At 31.5% G+C, this 13,817-nt stretch overlaps 1 protein-coding gene across 1 annotated transcript in view; it reads left to right on the forward strand.

Annotated features, from left to right (window-relative positions):
* LOC126849435 (serine-rich adhesin for platelets) overlaps positions 1-13,817 on the forward strand; it is a 95,066-nt gene that overhangs the window by 61,145 nt on the left and 20,104 nt on the right. The gene's annotated exons all lie outside the window — the stretch shown is intronic.

Consider the following 13,817-nt stretch of genomic DNA (forward strand, 5'->3'; position numbering starts at 1 on the left):
TTCTGCGACCGAGCGAAAACGCGCGGCATCAACAAACACCGTCGCTCTTCTCGAAGGATCCCGAAGATGAAATTGTGACAAACAAGTCACAGAAAAACTGTCGACGGAAATGAGCGAATTTCGGGAACCTTCTGGATTCTTCGAGAAGGCGACGACCGTATAAAAGCGAGCCGACAACCGAGCTTGGCTCAGTCCGCTAAAAACAATCGACGCGTACACGCTATCCTAGTGATAACAGAAATTCGTTTTCGTGGAGAAATATTCGCATATTTTAGTGTGATTACCGGAGTTATTCCGAGATTTATCGCTGTTCGTCCGCCGCGAATTACAGTCGTATGATACGTATAATTAATCTTATAAGCAGTGTCATATTCGTCGTAGAATTAATCGCGTTTCGATACTCGCGGGTATGCTTGTCCGTCTCATTTCGCGCTCACGTTCACACATAACTATTGCTGGTCCTTCGAGCCGGATATCGCTGTCCGGTGCCTGTGGGTGCAGTGAGTGCAGTGCCTGTGGTGACTTTCGTCGGAGCTTCTTCGGTCATCACATCCTAAAAGACAAAAAGATGAGTAAGGACAAGGACTCAACCATACGGACGCAGTTGGAGCTGTACGGGCGCATTGCACGCTCGTACGAGAACTTGCGGAAGTCGGGGTCCGCCAATATCTCTATCGGGCTGGTGGAGGCACGACTCCAAGCCTTGGAAGCCAACTAGGCGAAATTCGATGATAAACTCGGCACGTTCTGGGAGGCTCTACGCGAGACCGTCTACGTCAAGAAGGACACGCTAACCGAGGAAGCTTATCTCACCCCAAAAAGGGCATGTTCCTGGACGAGGTCCGCATCGGGCGGCTCTGTCTCATCCGACAACCCGCCGCCAACACGATGGCCTCTCGCACAGATCACCAGCGTGCATCCGGGAGACGACGGGCGAGTCCATCACATCATGGTCACCATCCGCACTGCCACTTCAGAGCTGACGCGCCCTATCACCAAAATCGTCCTCTTGCAGGAGAGCCGCTCCGACGAGCAAGACGACAAACCAGCGCATCGCGGGAGCAATCTTGGCTAATCAAGGGCGTTTCTTCGCCGGAATCCCGGCGAGGCGGTCGAGATGTTCGAGATCTCGCTCGCACGTTCATACATAACTTTCGCACACATATACATATATTTAAAATATTTTATTACATATATGAATTCTATACTATCTGAGCATCACGAACTTCACTACAGCACTTTAGATGTCTGTTGGATTTTTGATTACATAAAATTTCAATCTTAATCTACGATCGTTGATCTTCATTCATCACAATACCTGAAGCATTTGCAGAGGCCATTTCTAACACTTGTCAATTTATAATGACACGCACTAAAAAGTTTTTTTGACTACGTATTGCTTTCTCAAGTTCTCCACTACAACTGTCCAAAAGTTTCATTGTGATTGCACCATCCAGTCCGCGGCGTTACTACAATGTGTATTACTTTTGAAAATGATCCACGTATATACTAAACTGCTAACAGCGATGTGACAGGCAGCCATTTACAGTTGGGCAGAATATAACCAGGTTGTCAATTGATATTTATTTTTGAAGGAAAAGTTTCAATATTTAATATAATTTTTATATTAAATATATACAAAACTGTAATACTGCAGCTTACTCTTTAAAGATGTATGTGACATATATCGAAATATTAACAGAAACATTAAAATTTCATACATTGTTTTACTATTTCTTCTAAATATTTGTGCAAAAACTAAGCACAATTCTCTTAACAGTTTGGAAGTTATTTAAAGTTAAAGTACTGTTGATTTTTATGGAAAATCGCCTATTGTAGCACTTATTGACAAATTTGACAAAGATATTACCAATGAAATAAAAATTTTCACATATATTAAGGAAATTCTAATAAATATTTGTGCAAAACTTGATTTAGATCCACTAATTCGTTTAAAAGTTATTTACTAAAAATTGTAAAAAAATATTATCTGTCTCTTTTTCTCTTTCTGCAAGTTACTCGTTTTTCATTATTTTTTGCAGTTGATTTCAGAGGATATTCACGATCAAAAGCCTTTTTTGCAATAAATTAGGAAAAATATTAATTAATACTATTTTCTTTTACGAAGACGTCAAAATCCATATTATTTTGTGATACTTTAATCTTTTTCATAATCCGAATTTATTTTTTTAATTTTTCAAACAGTGTAAACGTAAGAAACATGTTTTCTTTTTAATTTTGACAATTTTTTGCTACTATTGTACATCCAGAACCTGTTACCTGTCACATTGCAGCAGTCTAGTATTTTGTTTATTAACAACGTCCCCGGCAACGCGTTTGGAGATGATCTCTCCCGGGCATAATCCAGGGATGCAACAATATGTAAAATATTTATATTATATCATACATCATTGTATTCGTTTCAAACAGCGCTATAACTTTTTTCACGTCAAAATATTTACATTATTATAAAAAAACTATGCATATCTCTCTGTTCGTTAATACAGATAGCTTTTGGAAGCAACCGTTATGCTAACAATAGAATTTAGTTTGAACATTTAATTTGATATATATTTGTTACGATCTATTTCTTTTAGTTTAAAACATAAATAAAAAAAGATGGTCACTTTTGGCCACTTTGTACAACATTAGTCTCGTTTAAAAAATCTACATTTTCTATACGTATTAGAAATAATAATGATTTAATTTTACGGCAGATGTTGCATTATTATGTGTTTAGTATAAATATTACAGGCATGATTTAAAGTATTAGATTGCGTAATCAAACTAGAATAGAAGTTGCGGTTACATATTTATTACATACTTCCAAATACTTCGATATTATCTGTCTCCATCTTGTTGTCATTTTCAAGGTTTTCCAAATACCGATAATTGGTGTTTTTGTGATAAAGTTTTCTCTCCGCGATGACCTACACACGAATACAATATTAAATTTTTTAAAATTATAATTTTAAAATTATTATTTTAAAATTATTAAAATTATTTTTTGTATTAAATAACAATAGCACATCGTACTGTATCATAAATATTAATAGCATAATATATTATTAATATTTATTTATTATCTCACGTAACCTTGTGGTACAAAGATTACGAAATTTATTGTAATTTTATATAAAAAAATAGAGTTTAACGGTTTTAAAATAACATGATTTATAACGTACTTTTTCCGTAAATCCATGCAATATTTTCAAGATCTGTTTTTGCTTTCTTCCTTGTGGCGATAATGAGAATAACAACTCGTTATAATACCAAGGCCTGAATGCTCTAAATCATAATTAAAGAAAACTATGTAATATCAATAATGATGTAATTTTGTAAAAGTCTTATTTCTTATTGCTATAAAATCTTATAGTAATCTTTAAGTAATTTCATTGATTGTAGAGAGAATAATAAACTTAAGGTAAAAGAATAAATTTAAAATATATGTTACAAAAAGAGATAGTTAGAATCTTCTGAAAACATTATTTACTTTTGTTTCAACTATAGATTTCTTGATCAAAGATAATTTTTCAAATCAAATTTTATAACACAATTCATTTTACTTAATATTTCAATATTCTAACATTTACAATATTTCCAACATTTTGAAGATTGGAAACAACTTTTATTTTGAAATAAAATATTTAACGGAGCACATACAATAGATTTTGATTCCTAATTGTCGCTTTAAACAAATCGAATTAATTGTTCACCTTTACATGATTATTCAATATTCGTTATTTAAAATATACAGAGTGTTCTAGATCATTCTATCGAACACTAAATAATTTTCGAGATATTTTATATTTTATACTAAAATATGTCAGATTAAGATACAAAATAACTCAAAAAATTCTTAATGAAGAAATACTTTATTATAGTGTTTTGGAAAGCTCTCGACATAACCTATAAGAATATGCAATAAAAAATAGGAGATTCCATTTAAGAAATTAAAGGTGTTCTTGACTTGACCTTAACGATGCTATCCAAAGTCAAACCAATGACACCATCTTATGTTCCCCTCAAAACCATACAATTTTTGTTCAAAACGTTTTTCTCTAAAATGCTTAGTTTTTGAAAGAAAAGGGGGGGAAGGCTGGTTTAGGACACCCTGTATATATATATAGAAAATATATGTTGCACACAATCATAGCTTAAAGAAAAATAAATATGTTACACAATTATTGATTATATGTATAAATTACCTGTAAAATAACATTTCGATTATGTCGTGAGCGGCATTTCGATACGGTTGCTGAAACTCGCTGAGTTTTTGCAGAGAGATGCCCATGGCAGTTTCTGCAAGTACATGTATTACAACTATAAGATATAATGATATACAATTAAAGATGATTGCAACTGATTATTTTATAAATAACTTTGAGTATAAAAAATCGAATATTACCTATCTTTTGTGCAACATCGATTCTTTTCTTTCTATGAAAACAAATTACCTTAACTATCTTAAGCTATGATATCATTTAGAATGAAATCCCCGTACATAATACAGGACAAGCACAGAAATTTACGGAAATCTTACCGCATATGGCGTTTAGTGTATGTTCACTAATAAATGGTACTAAATCTTTTACAACTACTCCTCCGATATCTTTCAAAGATTTTGTCATACAATTGCCCTCTTTGATCAAAATATCAGCAAATTGATTCAATATATTGAAATGGAACGCAGGTGTTAATATCTTTCGTCGCGCACGCCATTTAGCGCCTAAAACAAAACCAAAATAATGCATTACGCGATATAAAATACAAATATTATATAGTATGTGTGAAGCTGACGTATCATTTCGTGAAAATTAATAAATAATTAAGAGCAATTTTAAAGCAAAGTTCTGATATGTATTCTATATGTATTAATGCATTTTCTAAAGAGTTCTGAAAACAAATATAAATTTTTGTAAACAATTATTTTGCCTCAAAAATGCCTATTTTGGAATATGCGGGTGAGACGCCGTTCGATTTTCAAGAGTTCTGCTTATTCTAAAACAGTTCTCATATCGTTCTAGGCATGTACATTGCTTTTCCAAAGAATTCTAATGATCAAAACAATCAGATATTTTTTGAAACAATTATTTTGCCTTAAAAACGTATTTTTGAATATAAAGGTGAGGCGCCGATTGATTTTCAAAAGTTCCGTCTATTTTGAAACAATTCTGATACAATTCATTTTACCTGATTTGTTTCAAAAATCTGACGTGATAGGAAATTTCTACTAGATTTGTATTCAGCGCACAAAATTACGTAGAAAGCTAGCTATAAATCTTAAACTTTTAACAGCCTAAATTCGCAGGCCTGTGTAATTCATTAAAAAGTCTGTTATGTGATGATGTTTGATTGAAAATCTTAATTGGAACATCTATTACGTGTTTGATTTAATTGAAAATCATCAAAACAAATCTTTTTTATTTAAAATATTTATTATTTCTATTTACTGGGGAATACATATATCACAGCGAAATCACTTGTGAATTTCTTTCAAATTTATTATTTCTCACAACTGAAAGGAGTATGTAAGAGTTCATCGTTAAAAATAATGTTCAATTTTAATCCTATAACATTTTATTTGATTTTCTATGATGGGGACAAATGGAAAACAAATTGTAATAGTAAAGTATATATATTACTAGATTGATGTCATTATGTTACCTGTGCTAGTGAAAAGACCTGTGCCGATCCAAGGATGCAACAAGTTATATCGTCGACTTGTTTTACTGTCGGAGCTTAATATCGTCTGAAATTATCGAAAATATATTAAGAAATATCAATTTATTATATCACTCAATCTAAGGTACATAAATAATTTATTAATCATATCTCAAATTTTTATCTAGTCTCGATCGAGTATATATATATATATATATATATATATATATATATATATATATATAAGTTTTCTATAAACATTGCAATTTAGTTAAATTTAAAAATCTTGCGTTTTATAAAAAGATTTTTGCTTAGAAAAAGATTACTTAAAAAGATGAATAGAGAAAATATCGACATATATATATATATATATATATATATGTCGATATAATCGATAAAAGATTTTTGCTTAGAAAAGATTACTTAAAAGATGAATAGAAAATATCGACATATATATATATATATATACATATGTCGATATTTTCTCTATTCATCTTTTTAAGTAATCTTTTTCTAAGCAAAAATCTTTTTATAAAACGCAAGATTTTTAAATTTAACTAAATTGCAATGTTTATAAAAAATTGAATTTTTTTGATTACTGTTCGAGATTGCAACGATCTCGAACTTCGCATTTTTGTTGTCGCGCGACCGCGTCATCGCCGCGCGCGCGATGCGAGATAGCGTTTTCTGCGATCGAGCGAAAACGCGCGGCAACAACAAACATCGTCGCCCTTCTCGAAGGATCTAAGGTAAAATCGCGACAAACAAGTCACCTAAAAACTGTCGGCGGAAATGACTAAATTTCGGGGACCTTCTGGATCCTTCGAGAAGGCGACGACAGTATAAAGGTAAGCCGCCAACCGAGCGCGGCGCATTCCGATCAGAGTACTTTGACGCGTGTACGCTACTCGAGTGAGATAAAGAGTCGGTCTCGTTTATTGAAATAGACATATTTCAGTGCCGTTGTGTGACTACCGGAGTTATTCCGAGACAGACGATTTATCGCTGTTTACCCGCCGCGTGCGAATTATAATCGTATCTCGCGTATGATTAATATAGCAAAGTGTTAAGATTCTATGCATCTTAGAATCGAGCGCGTCTCGATACTCGCGGGTGTCGTCCGTTGGCCGTCTCATTTCGCGCTTATCTCTTTTGGAGCACGCTCGCTCGCACGCTCCCTATAACTTTCGCTCTCAATTACCTTTATATCATCTGGATGACGAATAGACACAATATACGTGCAGAACATCCATATTTTAGAAATGGGATAATACTTATCGGATAAGCTACAAAAAAATTTCCATTGTTCCTCTGAAAAATATATTGTAAATATCGATTTTGAATTTTAAAATGAGAAACTTCTGATTTTTCATCACTAAAATAACTTTAAAACCTGACGTGATGGAACAATTTAGAGGCAGACATTGTTTTTTGTGGGCGAAAATTTATAAGAGACACCTACTCTGATTATAGTTACTTGACAAAAATTTTTGTTGTCGGTCTAAGTAATCAGAAATTAAAAATAGACAAAATAATAATTATGATAATGATCTGTAAATGGATATTGTCAAGAGAGGAGCTAAAATATGTAATCTGTAGACTTCGGATTATAAAAAAAGTTTAGAAAATATGCGCAGATATGTATATGCACAGATTTTTGCAAAAATATGCAATAAATATGTAAAAATATGCAAAAATTTGTATAAATTTGCAAAGAATACGCAGATATATATTTACAAATATTAATTTTTTTATAATATTTTAAATCTTCAGGGACAGATACAAAATAAAATAAGCTTTGATCAAATAATATGTATATCTTACAAATATAAAATAATCACTATATTTAAAAACACGAACTTTATTTGTATATATTTACATTTTGAAACTGAATTTATACTCTTAAGGAAGCTAAATATATAATCTTTTATTAAGATTCAAAACAATATATTATAAAAACCTTTTCAAAATTTTTTGGAAGAAATCTATGCTTCCTACCTGAAAATAAATATTTAAAAAATAGAAAAAGAAAGTTCAACATCTACACATGTTATTGGGGCATTTTTAAGTTTACTAATTAATTCAGGAATAAGAAAATTAATGTTATTATCATGATTAGCAATTCCGCCTACAAATTTTGTTGACTTTAGTTAATAGCATGTAACATATTTTTTCAGAATATTTTTTAATTTTTTAAAAATTGCCGCACAGAATTTATCTTTAATTCTAATAGATTCATGCTTTCTTTTACCAATTTCTCAATTATTTTTACCATAAAACTATAATTGTTTTTAATAAATTTAAGCTGTTGTTTAATTTCGTACTTTTTAAATAATTTTTAAATAATAAATATTTTAAGCAAAATTTGGAAATATATTTAATTATAATATATGCAATAAAATATGCAAAATTTATGTAAATATGCAAAATATGCAAAAATTAATTAACATTAATTAGTTATAAATATTATAATTTGTCCATATTAGTAATGCTAAGGTTTTTTTTTTTAAATATGCAAAAAGTAAACTATGCAATTTGCATATAATCTGAAGTTTAGTAATCTGCATGGGGATATTTTCGTTAGGTATACGTTTTAGACACCTGGTCTTATGAATTTAACTTAGAATAGGGAATTGGTAGGATGAAGAGAGCAAAAGCTGTAGGTGGAAAGGAGGAGGAAACATGGGAGCATGTTTGGGAAAGATATGTGAATTGGGGGGTGGAGAAGGGCTGGCAAGACATGTTGGGAAAGGTGTTGGAGGAAAAGGGCGAGGGAGAGGGGTGGTTGAGGGAATTAGAGGAATTAAGACGCGGGGGAGAGAATGAAGAAGGGAGAAATAGTCGAAGTGGGAACTAGGTAAAGGATTCGATAAGAATATAATGTCAAACATTGCTTCTTGATGTGATACTCTTGATCGTTTAATTAAGATTGATTCTTTTTAGCTTATTGATCCTTGAATACGCGTTACAAAAGCCTATTTTTATTATTGTTGTTTATTTAATTGTTAAAAGTCTCTGTAAAAATATACATTTAATAAGATTCAAGAGGAAGAGAGATAGATAGAGAGAGAGAGAGAGGGAGAGAGATTGATGTGGGATGTGTGAATGAAGGTATGTGAAAGGAGAAGAAACGTGATATGAACCGGAAGCGGAGGTCTCAGATTAAAGTAAGGCATATAGAGATGTGTGTGTGTGTGTGTGTGGATAGGTAGAAATAGGTAGAAAGTAAGTTAGGTTAAGTTAGAGATAAGATAATTTTTAAGATAGAATAATTGTTAAGTTAGAATTAAATTAGATGTAAAATTGTAAGAGATCGTAACACCAAGGGGAATGAATCTAATCAAATTTAACTTAGGATATGAATGATAGGGCGTCTATCAATTAATGTATATAGAAATGTATTAGAAATTTTATACTTGCCTGCTGAAACATGAAACTGAAATGCATGGCCAATAATCGGATCACCCGGTGGTCCCGGTATAAGATTAAGGAGTCGCCTGTTTTTTCCATGATGTACGTAATAATAATATATCAATAAAATAAACACGAATAATAACATTAAGAATATAATGTCAAACATTGCTTCTTGATGATACTCTTGATCGTTTAATTAAGATTGATTCTTTTTAGCTTATTGATCCTTGAATACGCGTTACAAAAGCCTATTTTTATTATTGTTGTTTATTTAATTGTTAAAAGTCTCTGTAAAAATATACATTTAATAAGATTAATGTACATTTAATAAAATTATAACAATTGCCAAGCTAAAAACTCGCTGTATTTGAGAAAACTTGCATAAAACTTTGTATAAAAATAACGCGTTCATACTCATTGTGATATTATTAAATACTGTTTAGATTTTGCAATAAAATTTTTATTTTATACTGCCGTTTATCTAAGAAATTTACCTGATGCGACGATCATTGAATTGAAACACTATTCAAATGTTTAAAATGGAATTGTAAATATCCTCAAGCAGATACATGCCAGTAAAACAAATCTTTGCCAACTGACAATTAAAATTTGAGATTATATATATATATACAGAGCCTATTAAATATAGATTATACTTTAATCCCGAAAGCCACAATCACTTTTTATCTTTGAAGGAATTTGGTTAGTTAAACACTCCTGTTAGTACTTCACGACTGGCAGACATTTATAGGTCCTATGTGAGTGAGCCCATAGTGATGCCAGATTAGGGACGCGCATCATGCCCAATCATGATAGAGAGGATACACAATGGAGGACATACAATGGAAGTACCGTGTATATGAACGCGGTTTTTTTCTGTGTTTATCCCCTCCACGGATCATTTTGGCAGTCTCTGATAGGACATGGCTTAAGTAATATGGCGGCGGCGAGACACAGTTTGGCCTTGGAGGCTGGGTTCGGGGAGCACGCTATGAGCGTGCTCTATTTTTATTTATTGAAAGTTGAACAAAGATAGAGCACGTTTATAGCGACAAAATGTGCTCCCCGAACCCAGCCGGAGATATACAGCGTTTTATTTATTTTATTTATTTTTTCTTAGACTTAGAATATATACAGAGTGTCCGGAGTCAATCGCATCACCCGTCGTGTGCAGATAGAACGGATTAAACTGAGTAAGAAAGTCCTTTACCATTTTGCGATTTTCGTAATAATTATTGAGAAAGTAATTAAAAAAGACCGACCGAAAATATCAGAATGAATACGTTATGCATCGAAGAGAAGATCTTCTTATCGTGCTTTTAGAATAGAGATAAAAACTATGTTGAAACATATGAATTCCATAGTAAATATAGATCTAAAGAAAGTTTCAAGCAAAACTGTACTCAAAACTCAACTATATTTCCTTCCTGAAATCACGCTATAACTCAATTTAACCTAAACATTTTGTTGGTAATCTGAGATTTTATTTAGTTTTTGATATTTTTTCGCAGGATTATTGATGATTTTCGTATGTGTAGCACTTTGAATAATCGTAGACATCATTTATCCGATTCATCTCTTACTGTTACAATAGATAAAGTAATTGATGAATTGATTCCAATAGCAATATTGGACAACGTATTTGAAAGTTTTCGAAAACAGTTGCAATTTTATGCTGATTCCGATGAAAAAACAGTTTGAAAACATTAGTTCTTGCGCGCAAATTAATTTTCGTCATTTCTTTAATAATGTATTTTTAAATTATTAAAATATCATATATTTGTTTCATATCTAAAGTAATAAAATTTGACAAGTCTCATCTACAAAATCGCGTTTTATTCATTTTGTTCGTCCTACGTGTTGCGCGGTAATAATCATTTATTTTTGACACAATCTTAATGATCATCCTGTATAAACGCGTGACGAGAAAGGACGGCCCAAAAAAAATCCAAGGGTTTGTGGTCGCTAGGAAATGTTGGGACGAGCGCTTTACAAATGACAAAGGCTACGACTATGAGCGATACACGATAACGATGGATTCTTGCGTTCTAATAACTACACATCAATGGGGTGTCCCTTTTTATTGCGCGCTTACATTCACGCGAATTGATCGATCTTTTTTAATTAATTTCTCAATAATTATTATGAAAATTGCAAAATGATAAGGGACTCTTCTACTCAATTTAACCCGCTTTATTTACACACGATGCAATTGACTCCGGACGCCCTGTATATACAGGTATCCCATAACAGGTATTACCTTTCGTACGCAGGTAAAGGTAAAGCAAACGAAACCGAGCAGAAAAGTCCTTTTGCGTTTTTTGTAATTATTGACAAAATTAAAGAAGATTGACCAATTCATATGAATATAAACGTGCGACGAAAAAGAACGGCCCAGAGACAACCTAAAAGTTTGCGGTCGCTAGGCGCGCGATGAAATTTTGGAAAGAGTGTTCTACAAATAACAATACTTAATAACAATACTACACATCAATATTGCGCGCTTATATTCACGCGAGTTGATTGATCTTTTTTAATTAATTTCTCAATAATTATTACAGGGAGGGGAGATATTTCTCCTACTTTTTTTTTCACAAGCCCAAATAATTTGCATTAAATGTCAGTCAATTGGCTCACACCTCTTTCAAACTAATATCAAGAGGCACGGTAGTATCTCGCGCCAAATTACATTCAGCAAGGCATTCCGTGTATTTATAAGGAAGTCAGCTGGTTGAAAGTACCTAAGACTTCAGTAAAAGACTTCACCTTTTAGATTTCGATAAAGCGCGTGCTATCGAGTTCTTACTAGATTTAGCTTATAGTCTTATAATTTTAATTAATCTTTAATTAATTTTAATATTAATAATAATATTAATAATAATCTTATAACTTTTAAAGCATACAAAGAATATATCATACAAAATCAACAAATATATAGATATGTATATACAGGGTGTCCTGCAAAGATTGTGCCAACGCTCGTGAGCGGGTAGAGGACAGTAAACTGAACAGAAAAGTCCTTTATCATTTTGCAATTTTCGCAATAATTATTAAAATATTAATTAAAAAGTTTTGGCAAATGAGCACGCGTTTCGCTCTAGGCGTGCCAGCAGCGAGCTTCGTAGCGTCGCACGGCAACGAAAAAGTTTACGTCTTATAAGTTAGCGGAACAAAATCAGCAGAATCAATTCTAATTAATATTTTCATTTGTTGCTCATTTGTTGCTAAAAAGTTGCCAAAGAAAAAAATGTGTTGCTTTGTAAGTTAAAAAAAAAAATGATGTTCCGCTAAAGAAAGATTAAGTTAGCGGAACAATATATATAAAGCAACAAAACTATACATAAAAATAATATAAGAATTTGTTGCTAATTTGTTGCTCTCGAAATATACAAGTTACAAATTTGTTGCTTGCAAAATAAGATTAAATAATGCTGGAAAACCGCTCAGCGTGCAGGCCGTACAAGAGTAAAGTATTAGAAAAAAATTTGTTGTTCGTTTAAATTTAATACTAATATATTGTCTGAATTTGTTGCTTCCGAAATATACAAGTTACGAATTATATATATATATATATATATATATATATATATATATATATATATTCAGTATGTTAATAGCTTTGAAAAATTCCCTAAAAATTATTATAATATCTTTATACCTTCGACTAAAAATCAATGTAAAGAAAATTTGGAAATTATTTATTTAAATATTTTTTTACAACAATTATATGAAAAACGCAAGGATATATATATATATATATATATATATATATGTATATATATATACTTAATCTCTCCAACTATGCCCTTTGTGTTCCACGCGTTTTAAATAAAACAAGTCATAACGTGCGTTTTTCAACAAATAATTGTTGTAAAAAAATATTTAAATAAATAATTTCCAAATTTTCTTTACATTGATTTTTAGTCGAAGGTATAAAGATATTATAATAATTTTTAAGGAATTTTTCACAGCTATTAATATACTGAAAAACGCGTGGGACACAAAAGGGCATGGTTAGAGGGATTAAGTTGCAAAAAAAAACGTTGGAGAGATTAGGGATATCCTGTATATATATATATATATATATATATATATATATATATACAGGGTGTCCCGAAACTTTTGACACACCTGATGTGTGAAGATTGATTGGGCCAAATTGAGTCGAAAAGTCCTGTACCATTCTTTTGTATAATGCTTAAAAGAGTTATTATTGAGAAAGTCTGGCCAATTATCGCCAATCTTTAGTGAAGCGCATGTTTGTGAGCCGCACGCCTGATAAGTGCGTGAGCATTCTCAGCTGTTGCAGCGGCGCATCACTACCAGGCGCACGGCTCATTGATATGTGTCTGGCTAAAAATCGGCGCTGATTAGCCAGACTTTATTCAATAATAACTTCTTTTTGAAGCGTTTTAGAGGAGAATACAGGATACAGGACTAAATGTATTAAAAAATACATTAATTTTAGCATATTGTTTAGTTTAGCAGGACCAGTTTTTCTAATTAAAATTTCTTTATTTTTTTTTCTACTTATATTTATTTTTAATTTTTGTTTAAATTTTTAATTTTTTGTATTAATTACTAAGTTTCAATTTTTTTGTATTAATTACTAAGTTTTAACTTTTTTATTAATTTTTATTTTTGTTTCTTGTGTTTTGCATTATTGAATATATTCTTTCTTTTAATATAGAAAATAAATTTTATATATATGCGCAGCATAAATTTTTATTTAGTTAGCA

The sequence above is a fragment of the Cataglyphis hispanica genome, chromosome 1 (assembly GCF_021464435.1).
Source record: "Cataglyphis hispanica isolate Lineage 1 chromosome 1, ULB_Chis1_1.0, whole genome shotgun sequence".
NCBI lineage: Eukaryota > Metazoa > Arthropoda > Insecta > Hymenoptera > Formicidae > Cataglyphis > Cataglyphis hispanica.